The following is a 12,670-nucleotide window of genomic DNA, read 5'->3' as shown; positions in this document are numbered from 1 at the left end:
GTGTTTTTCCGGTTGTTTCAAGACAATTATGTTAAGTTTAGTTGATTTGTAAACGATATTAGTTGATTTGGTAGTTTTTCCGGATTTTAAAATGTATGGATAATTATTGTCGCGTTGGGATATTTTTTTTTAATGTTATTGTCGTATTTTGTGAAAGTATAATCTTATTTATGTAGCAGGTTTGGATATTTGAAATGTGCCGTATCGAATACGGCTGGAAACAGCAGAAACGAATTGGTCCCGAAATAGCAGCCGGCTTTCCGGACGACTAGTCGTCCGGGAAGGGTCGTCCGGTTTTTTTCCCCTTTTCTGTTATTAATAAATAATTAATAATAAATAATTAGTATTATTTTAATATTATTTCTTTTGGGATGATACGTCGTCCCCAAGGGTCGTCCGAAAAAAGCGTCCACGAAGGCAAGCGTTGAAAGTCAATGTGGGCCCCACCTTCCGTCCGGGAAAAAAAATGCCGTCCAGAAAAACTTTCCGGGACGAACCTTTCTGGACGACACATTCCGGACGATGTGTCGTCTGGGAAGACTTTATGGGACGACAAATCGTCCCCAAGAGTCGTCCGGAAAGAGCTTTTTTCGAGTAGTGATATATGTGAAGAGACTACTAAAACAGCTGAGTCGTATGGCAACCTTTTAAAAGAAAATGGTGTTGCTGTTGATGTTGTCACCTTCAGTAGAAATGAACATCATTATGTGGACTGGAAGAAGTCGCTAGCTGCATTTGTTGCTGCTGCTGATAATGATAACAACAGCCACATTATTCACATTGAGCCACACCCTCGTACACTTGTTGGTAACGTCCTATGAGGGTATGTATATATGTATATGTATATGTGTATATGCATAGGGAGAGGGGGATTTGATATTAGTATATTATTACTATTACTATACTATATTATCATATATTTATAATAAATATATATACACACACATACACACACAGTGGTGTTTTGATCACTAGTTTTTTTGAACATCTATTGCCAGCACTCCAGAACTCATCCCTCGTGCTTTACTGGACAAAGACGATTTTGTGAAAGTCAAAGTTCCCAACTGGAAGTTGTGCAAGACGAATCAAGTTGCATCTGCTGATGCTGATGCTGATGATGATGATGATGCAGCATATGCTAAGGTCAAGCTTGGCAAGCGGAAGTTTGCCATCATTTGAAGTTGCCTTATATTATATTATGAACTGTGTATATGGCTGTTTGTTAACCTACCTATTTTGGCTTTTTGTTAGCTACCTATTTTGGCTGTTTATTAGCTAGCCATTTTTGCTATTGATATGTCTTGCAAAACGACATATCATAATATACATACCTATACACTATATATAACTATAACCGTATGTGGCTGTTTGTTAGCTATAGCTATCTTGCCATTTTGGCTTCGTTTTGGCTAGAAATACTACTTAAATCTTTTGTATCCCCATGAAAACCTTTGACTCAAGTACTAAACAATATTAGTTTTATATAGTTGTTTAGGATTTGAGCCCGTGCGTTGTACATTTTGTTAGAAAAACTATCAAACACTTAACCTTGTGATGCATCAGTTACTCCTATGAGAACATGTTGTGATGTATCAGTTACACAGTTATACCCCTAAGCATCTTAAGGAATCTTAATATGAATGACACAACTCATAAGCCAATTACCAATATGTATCAGTTTCTGCTCTCCTAAACACCATTCCGAGCCTTCACTCTTACATCACCAAGTAAAGTTGGATTGGAATGCTAATGGTATACAAGTCTAGTTAGTTGGTGCAAGTCAAGATGGTGTAGGTTCAAACCTACATTCTTGGTTGACACTATTAGTTTACTGTAAATAAATGCAATAAACTATAACTTGAATCTACACTTTTAGTTTACTAGTAAATGCAGTAAACATTTTTGGTTGACTACAGTTTTGACCCATTTTGACCCCTAAACCATAAATATAACTTGAATTTTCTTTATTTTGACCACTAAAAGTGTGTGTGTGTACATTAACATTTGGCAAGTGTTTATATACTGAAGCTTCTTAAAAACTCAAACTGCTTATGTACTCAAAAGTCAAACCTTCGTTGATATAACATGAAGTCAAACTCCATATGTACACCATTACAGTCACTCGAAATGAGGTGAGACGGAAATACTCCACATATGACAGGGAGCTCTACACAATTGTTCACACACTCGAAACTTGGCGGCATTACTTGTTCCCCGCTGAGTTTGTCCTATACTCGGATCACGAGTTGTTAAAACACATTCATAGTCAACATAAAATCAGCCAGCGCCATGCCAAATCGGTTGAGTCGTTGCAAGCTTTTTCGTTTGTCATTAAACATAAAGCTATTTGATGCACCAATCCTAATCCTTTTCATGAAAAAATACTCACTCCATCGTCTTTATAAATTCTTGAGATAAAGTAAACAGATTAGCCTCCAAGCAAATCATTTATGTTGGAGACCAAAATATAAATAGTTAACAGTTTCTTTATTTGTAAATTATTAACTGATAAAATACAAAATAAGTAAAGTTTTTTTTTTTTTTTTTTTTTTTTTTACTTGGGCCTAAAAGAAATACGATGCCCCGTATCCTTTGCTGCCTTGGACCGGCCCTGAGTCGCATTTATTTATACGCATACGACCAATTCCATCTTCTCATTCGCAATTAATTCGATTCGATGGTGTCCGAGGTATCGTTTTCTTCCTTGTTTCTTTCTATATTTTTGTGTGCTATCTCTCTAAATTATTATTATATTTATTTATCTAATAAAAAACGTATTCAATGTAATTGATTGGTAGGAGACTATTTTGATCTGTATCGACAATTCAAAATGGATGCAACTGCATGAGGCCAGCTATGCGCTTCAACTTCGTTGTGCTCGATCATATTGTCGAGCTAAACTCAAGGTTATTTGTTAGTATTTCTATTTTAGTATATAATAATAAGGTTCACAAGTCACAACTGACTCTGATTGTGTGTGTCTATATGATTGATTGATTGATTGGTTGGTTGATGACCTTTAATTGTTGGAATTAATTGTTTTGTTACAGTCTAACCCTAAGAATGCTATAGCCATTGTGACACTCGCAACTAGTAGTAATTATCTCTTTCAAAAATGGCTCTCACCAACTAGTGATGTTGATAAAATCCTCTTCTGCCTTGAAACTTTGAAATGTTAGCTTCCTACCATTGTTGATTTTAAATTATATCTTCAATCTTCAATTGTAATCGTAATTGTAGGGTAGGATCAGATTATTATTATAATTATTATTTTTTAATTCAATTTCATCTTGTTAATCAGATGCAGGATTAGGGGGTGATTTAAGCTATATGAAAGCAGTCATGATAATGAATTCCCGTGTGAGTAAGGCAAATAGGATGCTTTTATTTGCAAGAGGGTATGTATGTATTATTATTAATATGCTTAAATGTTTCACCTTAATTTCTGTTTTTTTTTATATTATCTATCTACTACATAACTAATTATTATTAAATGTGTTATGTTTTGTCTGCCAGTCCTGCAGAAATATGCAAAACGACTGAAGAAGCTGAGTCGTATGGAAATTATTTGAAAGAAAAAGGTGTAGCTGTTGATGTTATCACCTTCTGTCGAAATGAACAGCACCTTTGGGACTGGAAGAAGGCGCTTGATGCATTTGTTGCTGCTGCTAACAATGGTAACAACAGCCACATTAAACACATTCGGCCAGACCCTTCTACACTTGTTTCTCACGTCCTATGCGGGTATGTAGAGATATACAAGTCATTCAATGAAGAAGATAATAATGTATGTATATATGTATAGGGGGAGGGTGATTTGATATTTGTATATTATTACTATATACTATTACTATATTATCATACGTGCAGTGTGTTTTGATCACTAGTTTTTCTGAATATCTATTGACAGTACTCCACAACTCATCCCTTTTGCTTTACTGGACGAAGAAGATAACAAAAAAACCAAAATTCCCGAGTGGAAACTGGGTAGAAAGGAAGTATGGTAACGTCAAGCTTTGCAAAAGGAAGTTGGCCATAATGTGAACTTGCCTCCAAAACGACATATATCATATTATATGATGAACGTGTATATATAAACATATATGGCTTTTTGTTAGCTAGCTATTTTGGCTGTTTATTAGCTAGCCATTTTGGCTATTGATATGTCTGCAAAACAATATTAACCCGTATGTGGCTGTTTGTTAGCTAGCTAGCCATTGTTGGGTTCGTTTCGGCTAGAAATGCAGGATCTTTTGTATCCCATGAAAACCATTGACACATTTAATAATGCCATGAGATGAGATTATGCAGGGATGTCCCATACCAATTTTGACATGGACAATCATGTATTCTTTTTTGATACTTTTATTTGTATTTATATCTTAACTAGTGTAAATCTCTCTTCAAACAAGTGGAGTATCTCAGGACCACACCTGTTGGTTGCATGGTCTGGACCATATATCACATAAAAAAAAGTAAGGTCTTTCCAAGTCCACCATATATCACATAAGAAATTATTTTATTTTATGTTTTGAAAAAAACAAACAGTCTGAAATAAAAATGTCACACAAGACATAATATGATTTGCAGATTGAAAAAACAAACACCACCTAAGTAACTATTTTTTTAGAAGTAAAAATTACTTCCAAAAGTGCCAATTAGTGAAAAAGGGTTTGTCTAACATGTGTATTATAGTCACATGTTATATTAGATTAGGAGAATGAACGTAAACCCGATGATCCAGTAGCCATGGCCAGCATACAAAAGAGTAGCATCCACATTCTTTAATGCAATAGATAACAAAGAAGGCAGCTCATACGTCTTTCGAAATGAACACAAAAGAAACACCGTAAACATTAACGAAGCACCGGGGTCCGATGAAGATAGTGATCAAGAGGAGCTTGATAAATTCATAGCGGAGATCGAGGATGCGGCTCAGCGGCTGATAGAGAGTGGGAAGCGGAAGAAGCTGCCGAGAAAGAAGAAGTCAACAAAATTAGATATCTTTATAGGTTGTGTTTGGATGAAACTAGCTGGAGCTGGAGCTTATAGCTGGAGCTGGAGCTTTTGGACTAGAGCTGGAGCTGGAGCTTATTTTTTTAGTTGGTAGCTGGAGCTTATTATTTTTTATAAGTGTTTGGTAAACTAGCTGGAGCTTATTTTCTAGTTCATAAGCTCTACTTTTTTTCATAAGCTACTAGAAGTAGCTTATTTTTCTAGAGCTTATGATTTTCATAAGCTCTACTTTTTATGTCTACCAAACAAAGCTTATTACTTGGAGCTTATTAAAATCATAAGCTCAAGCTCCTATAAGCTCTCATAAGCTCCCATAAGCTTCTCTACCAAACACACCCATAAAGAAGATGGTGATTATGATGGAAGGTGTACAAAGCCAGGAATGGGTATGATGGGCTAGTAGAGGATTACGAGTATTAATAGTGAGAATGATGAAGAAGACGATGAAGATGAAGATGAAGATGAAGATGAAGATGAAGATGAAGAAGCTTGTTATCTTTCTAAAGTGGAAAGATGGAAGGGGGGTAAAAATGGAAAATGTAAAAATGTTAGGAGCGAGGTCGTTCAAGAAGGATATGAACTGGAAGATGTTTTGGATGATTTTGAAAATGTCGTGTTTGACTCTGATGTGGAAAATGTATCAATATCATCGTCATCGTCATCGTCATCGTCATCGTCGTCGTCATCGTCATCATCATCATCATCATCATCATCATCATCATCATCATCATCATCATCATCATCATCATCGTGTTGTAAATATATCAAGCTGTGTTGCAATCTCAAATTGTCATGCACGTGAGCTTGTGTTTGATACTTTTATTTGTAATTTTTTCTCAACTCATGTAAATATCTCTTCTTATTGTGTTGGACTTTTGAATGTCAAACTGAACTGTTATGCTTTGTAATCATTTAGGCCTTTTAAAATGAAATTTCTGCATAAGCATTAAGATTAAGTTAAGATTAATTTTATACAAGCAAGGAATATACCTCTGGGGAAATATGAACACAAGAAAAGAATAACATTTTGTTCGTACTAGGAAATGATCGGGTCGGTGTGGATTCCGACATCGGGACTCTGTGACTCCTAACCGTAGTGGCGATTCCAGGATGCAAAGTTAATGGAGTCCTAAAAATCTTTTCAATACTAATTATATTTTAATGGTTGTTTACTTTTCAAAAACTATAAGTTCTGAAAATATATCGAGACAGAGTATTTAAATATAGTGATGTTTAGTACATTTTAAAGTAAAAACTATAAGTTCAAAAAGAAATGGGGTCCTTCAGTTAATTTAGTGGTGTCCTATACAATTTACAGGGTATTTTCTACTAATAATTTTCAAATTAGCGGTGTTCCGTGACCAACAGGTAACATACAGTCGTCACTGCCTAACCGCAGCAAAAAAAAAGAAAGAAAAAAAAAACCATTTTGTTTCTGTCCTCATTTATGCAAGTATGTGACGTTGCACAAACATTTTAAAAATTGGGTAGTAATATATATACAACCAATTTTTATAAATACACAACCAAATATGTTTTACAGTGTTGTACAGTACAACACTATCTGGTCTGGACCACACGTGGAGAATCTCAAACATGTGTAAAAAGCATTATCTCAAACAAGTGGAGAATCTCAGGACCACACGTGCTGATTGCACATGTAAACCACACCTGGTCTGGACCAACATTCTAGCTCTTGGCTTCATTCAAAGACCATCTTGGACTCTTTCTGGTTTTATGTCTATAAACGGATGTACCTGTATCTACTCGATTTAGAATTGTTTTTTATAGAGGTTGTTGGATGTTTTTTTAGAAGTGATTGTATGTGATAATAAACTATTAGAATATGATACTCAGTTCTAATATAATATACGGAGTAAGTTGTTGAATAATAAAATACTTCCAAAAAAATCCAATTAGTTAAAGGGTGCAGCTAGTGACATCTACTGTTTACTAATCCATATCAATTAGTTAAAAGGGTTTGTCCAACATTTGTATTAGTCACATATTAAGATGCATAAATTAAAGACCGTTTACTTTCATATTCAAAGATCAAACTAACATACATGTTAACTATGATTAGTTTGACGGTTTATTGAAGTACTTATCCGTTATAAAAATGTTGATATGCACTAATGCACCTTAACATGTGTCATTAAGGCACACGTTAAAAAAAATTTAAATATCAATTCAATACGATTCTTTTTCAAGTAATCAATTATTTGCGATTCTAGTTGTAGTTTGAACACTTGCTAGATAAAATTAATGTGTAAAAGGGCAAACATTGTGTTGTAGCTCACGTAGTACTGACATGGCTCTCTTAGCGAGAGGTTAGTAGTTCGACTCCCGTGGGGTGCATCATTGCACACAATGTTGCCCATTTACCCTTGAATTCCACCAAATGGTGCCTTTCGCACATCGCGTTGCGGGGGCAGTGGGTGAGGGTTGTTTTACCGCTCATGCTCTCGGATTGGGCCGGGTTTCCTCCTGGACAGCAGTTGAGGGCGGGTTATGCAACTGCTGGGAGATGAACGAGTGGGTAGTTAAGTTCCCCTGGGTGATCCCGTACTGCTGTTAAAAAAATGTGTAAAAAGGGCACAAATGTACTGCTATTTTACTACTCAATGTCAGTTTTGTTGCTCTTAAAATGGTCAAACCAGACTCATTTTACCCAGAAGCACTATACAATAAGAACTTCATACTCGTAATAAAAAGATAATTAGCTCCAAGATGCAGATCCAATCTTCTAAAACCTTTCTGAGATTGAGAAAAGGATCAAGCCACAACAGACTCAATTTTTCTAGGGTGTTTGGATCAGTTTATAAAGAAAGATATACTAAAGCATATGATTTTTTGATTTGTTATTTCGTAAAAAATCTCCTTAAAATTAGTTTATTTAAACACTTTATTGAGCTTAATATCTTAAACTTAACTCGTGAGCTCCAAAAATAAGCTAATCCAAACACCCCCTAAGATCATTTCCAATGAGTCAAATAACCTCCGAATATCTGAGTTGGCCAAAAACAATGCCCCAAATGTCTCCAATGAGGCGATTTTGGTAAAGATTTTTTGCGTAGTGTTTAAGAAAAACATAGCGTTTTTTAACATAGCGTTTTTTTACATTTGATTATTTTTTTCTTTCCTTTTTCACTCCACGCCCAATCATATATTATCAATCAAACATTCTCACAACACTCCCAAAAAACTGTTGGGAAAATGAAAATCTGATGAGTCAAAAGCATGCTAGAATCTGGAGAATTAGAGTCTGAAGTTGCAGACTCTGGTGTTTACTGAAGTCAACGGTTTGAGATTTCTTGATGCCTAAGCTAAGGAATATTCTGGAGAAATGTTTAAAGTTTAAGAAGATTTGTTTTGATTCGGTTTTATCTCCAGAAAATTAACTCTAGAGTTATTTGCATATTAGTTTAGTTTTTGAGTTTATCTTTACCTTATTTATAGCTAAGTTGTTTTGGAAACTAAATCTTTAGATTTGGTGTTTATCTGTATAAATAGGGTCGTATGGTTTGCTTTGAACTTGGATCTTTGCACGATCAACATTATCTATTTTATATTTCATTATCGTGTTCTCTCAATTCTTGCACTAATAATTCTTATTTATTGTTTAATTGAGAGTCTGGTGTTCATAGTTCAATTACTGTGAACTAATAACTGGTATCAGAGCGGGTAAGGTGTAAATCCTATTACGGTAATCTTTACAAACGATCCATATTTTTATAAATATGTCTACCAGTACCATTCCTACTCCAGTTATGGCTGGAAAAGGTGTGCCAATATTCGATGGCACAGACTTTGCAACTTGGAAATTGAAAGTCCTATGGTTTTTAGGATCTATTCATGAAGAAGCTGAGCATGTTCTTACAACAAGACCCATTATTCCTGGTTCAATGATAGCTGCTGTTCCTGCCACAGATACTGTTGATGCACAACCTGCCTATTTTCGTGAAACACCAAGAGAAAGGTGGACTGAAGCAGAAGCTATCAAGTTCAATCTGGATAGCAAAATAAGGAGTATTATTGGGAATGCTGTTACTGTTCCAATTCTCAGAAAGATCAGTCACGCCAAGACTGCTAAAGCTATGTGAGATCTGTTGCTTAATGACTATGAAGGAGTCACTGTTGTTAAGACTCAGAAGAAAAAGAATCTGATTAGATGTTATGAAAATTTTGCTGCTCAGCCTAAAGAATCTTTGAGTGATCTCCATTCAAGATTTCAGGTTCTGATAAATGATCTTGAAAGTGTTGGGGTAGAGAAAACACAACAAGTGTTGTGTCAAAAGTTCATTGAACTGTTACCTTCAAACTTTGAATATGTGATTACATCTATGGTAATCAGTGAAAAGATAGATAACTATGAGTTAAGTGAATTGTTTGGCATACTGTCAAACTTTGAGAAAACTCAACTAAAGAACAAGATCAATGCTAAGAAAACTGCTAAAGATCCTGAAGCTGCATTGGTGGCTACCACAAAGAAGAATAAGCAATTATTCTCTAGTTATTCTAGCAAGGTTGAATCTGAGAGTGATGAAACTTCTGATGATGATAGTGAATCTGATGAAGATGAGGAGATCAAAGATCTGGAAGTCCAGATGGCTCTTTTGACTCAAAGTATTGAGCAGAAAAAGTTTGGTTATAAGAAGGGTAAAGGCAAGGGTACTTTTGATCCAAAGAAAGCTAAATGCTTTAAGTGTGGTAAGTTAGAACACATAGCTGCTGACTGCTGGTCTAAGGGTGAAGGAGGTGCTAACTCCAACAAGTCTGTTGACAAAGTAAGAAAGTACAAACTTAAGTACATGAAGTTAAAGAGTGAAGCAGAAAAATCTAAGAGCAAAGAACAAGAGAAAGCTTTGTACACAGAAGCATGGGAAGATGAAGACTCATCATCTGATGAGGAGGAGGATAAGTGTCTTATGGCTATAATTGATGGTAGTTCTAGCAATTTTGAGGAAGATCTGAAAGCTATTGAGAAGATGGATAAAGACTCTACTTGTAATAAAGTTTCTGCTTATAAGGTACAAAACTTTGTGAACTATCTTGATAATGAAAAAGTGAGAATGTTTCAGTACTTGCTGCTTGACTTTCAATGGTATTTAGATGATATTGATAGGTTAAGAACACAAATTTTTGATCTTAAAAACACTATCAAAGACAAAGATGCTGAAATTAAAATCTTGAAAAAATGTGAGGTAGAACTTGACATATATAAAATGGCATACACAGAAGAAACTAAAAGATTAAATTCTGAATTAGGAAGATCGATGAAAAGGTCAAAACATTATGAAACAATTTGTAAATCCTGGTGTGTATCTTCCAAAAAGAATTCTGATGCTATTTCCAAACAAATTCCAAATGATGTCAAAGCTATACTAGGTGAAAACTACATATTAAATAATAATGTGGAAGTTGATCCTAGTGTATTCAAACCTGACATTTTACCAAACACTTTTGTAAAATTTGATGGTGACAAAAAGATTTTAACTAATGCTTTTGTAAGATCATTAGATCCTGTTGAACCCTCTGAGACTATAATACTTGAAAGCAGAAATCCACTAGAGTCTGAACTTTTGAAACCTTCAGACTCTAATAGTTTAGTCTCTCAAGATAATAGTGTATGTTCTGACCTAGAGTTTGACACCCAAGAGTCAAGTTGCAATAACAACTCTGAATCATCCTCTGAAACTGACACTTGTCCAGATCCAAAAATGTTAACTAAAAGAAGGTCAAAGTCAAAACAAGCTAAGACAATTAAAAAACTCAAAAAGGAAATTTCTAAGCTCAATGAAAAAATCAAGAGTCAAGAAAAACCTTCAGTTAAAAGAACATCTTGTTTTCCTAAGGAAATTAAGAAGATATGGAAACCCAAAGTTTGCGAAAATAAAAGTGTCTTAAAATATGTTAAGGACAAGTTGATCTGGATTGGAAACAAAGCTTTTGTTTAGAGAGTGAAGAGCACTCCAATTGAACCCAATGAAAAGTGGGTTCCCCTTAAAAACTAACCATTCTCTTTTGTTTGTGTCTTGTGTAACAGGGTAACATGTGGTATTTGGATAGTGGTTGCTCAAGACACATGACTGGGTGTAAAGAGCATCTTGTAGGGTTTGTTGAAGAAAAATGTCCTTCTGTATGATATGGTGATAATTCAGTTGCAAAGACTATTGGTTATGGTACTGTTATAGCTGGAAGTGTTTCATTTAAGAAAGTTGCTTTAGTTGAAGGGTTGAAGCATAATCTGCTAAGTGTAAACCAAATAGCTGATGAAGAGTGTGAAATCAGAATAAGAAAGAAAGCTGGTATTATTTATGTGAAATGTCCCGTTCTTATTGATTAAAAACGTTCCATATTAATTGATTTCGTTGCGAGGTTTTGACCTCTATATGAGACGTTTTTCAAAGACTGCATTCATTTTTAAAACAAACCATAACCTTTATTTCATAAATAAAGGTTTAAAAAGCTTTACGTAGATTATCAAATAATGATAATCTAAAATATCCTGTTTACACACGACCATTACATAATGGTTTACAATACAAATATGTTACATCGAAATCAGTTTCTTGAATGCAGTTTTTACACAATATCATACAAACATGGATTCCAAATCTTGTCCTTATTTTAGTATGCAACAGCGGAAGCTCTTAGTATTCACCTGAGAATAAACATGCTTTAAACGTCAACAAAAATGTTGGTGAGTTATAGGTTTAACCTATATATATCAAATCGTAACAATAGACCACAAGATTTCATATTTCAATACACATCCCATACATAGAGATAAAAATCATTCATATGGTGAACACCTGGTAACCGACATTAACAAGATGCATATATAAGAATATCCCCATCATTCCGGGACACCCTTCGGATATGATATAAATTTCGAAGTACTAAAGCATCCGGTACTTTGGATGGGCTTTGTTAGGCCCAATAGATATATCTTTAGGGTTCGCATCAATTAGGGTGTCTGTTCCCTAATTCTTAGATTACCAGACTTAATAAAAAGGGGCATATTCAATTTCGATAATTCAACCATAGAATGTAATTTCACGTACTTGTGTCTATTTTGTAAATCATTTATAAAACCTGCATGTATTCTCATCCCAAAAATATTAGATTTTTAAAGTGGGACTATAACTCACTTTCACAGATTTTTACTTCGTCGAGAAGTAAGGCTTGGCCACTGGTTGATTCACAAACCTATAACAATATATACATATATATCAAAGTATGTTCAAAATATATTTACAAAACTTTTAATATATTTTGATGTTTTAAGTTTATTAAGTCAGCTGTCCTCGTTAGTAACCTACAACTAGTTGTCCACAGTTAGATGCACAGAAATAAATCGATATATATTATCTTGAATCAATCCACGACTCAGTGTATACATATCTCAGTATTGATCACAACTCAAATTATATATATTTTGGAATCAACCTCAACCCTGTATAGCTAACTCCAACATTCACATATAGAGTGTCTATGGTTGTTCCGATATATATATAGATGTATCGACATGATAGGTCGAAACATTGTATACGTGTCTATGGTATCTCAAGATTACATAATATACAATACAAGTTGATTAAGTTATGGTTGGAATAGATTTGTTACCAATTTTCACGTAGTTAAAATGAGT

Source organism: Rutidosis leptorrhynchoides, chromosome 5 (genome assembly GCF_046630445.1).
Source record: "Rutidosis leptorrhynchoides isolate AG116_Rl617_1_P2 chromosome 5, CSIRO_AGI_Rlap_v1, whole genome shotgun sequence".
Classification (NCBI taxonomy): Eukaryota; Viridiplantae; Streptophyta; class Magnoliopsida; order Asterales; family Asteraceae; genus Rutidosis; species Rutidosis leptorrhynchoides.
This window is presented reverse-complemented; position numbering follows the sequence as displayed.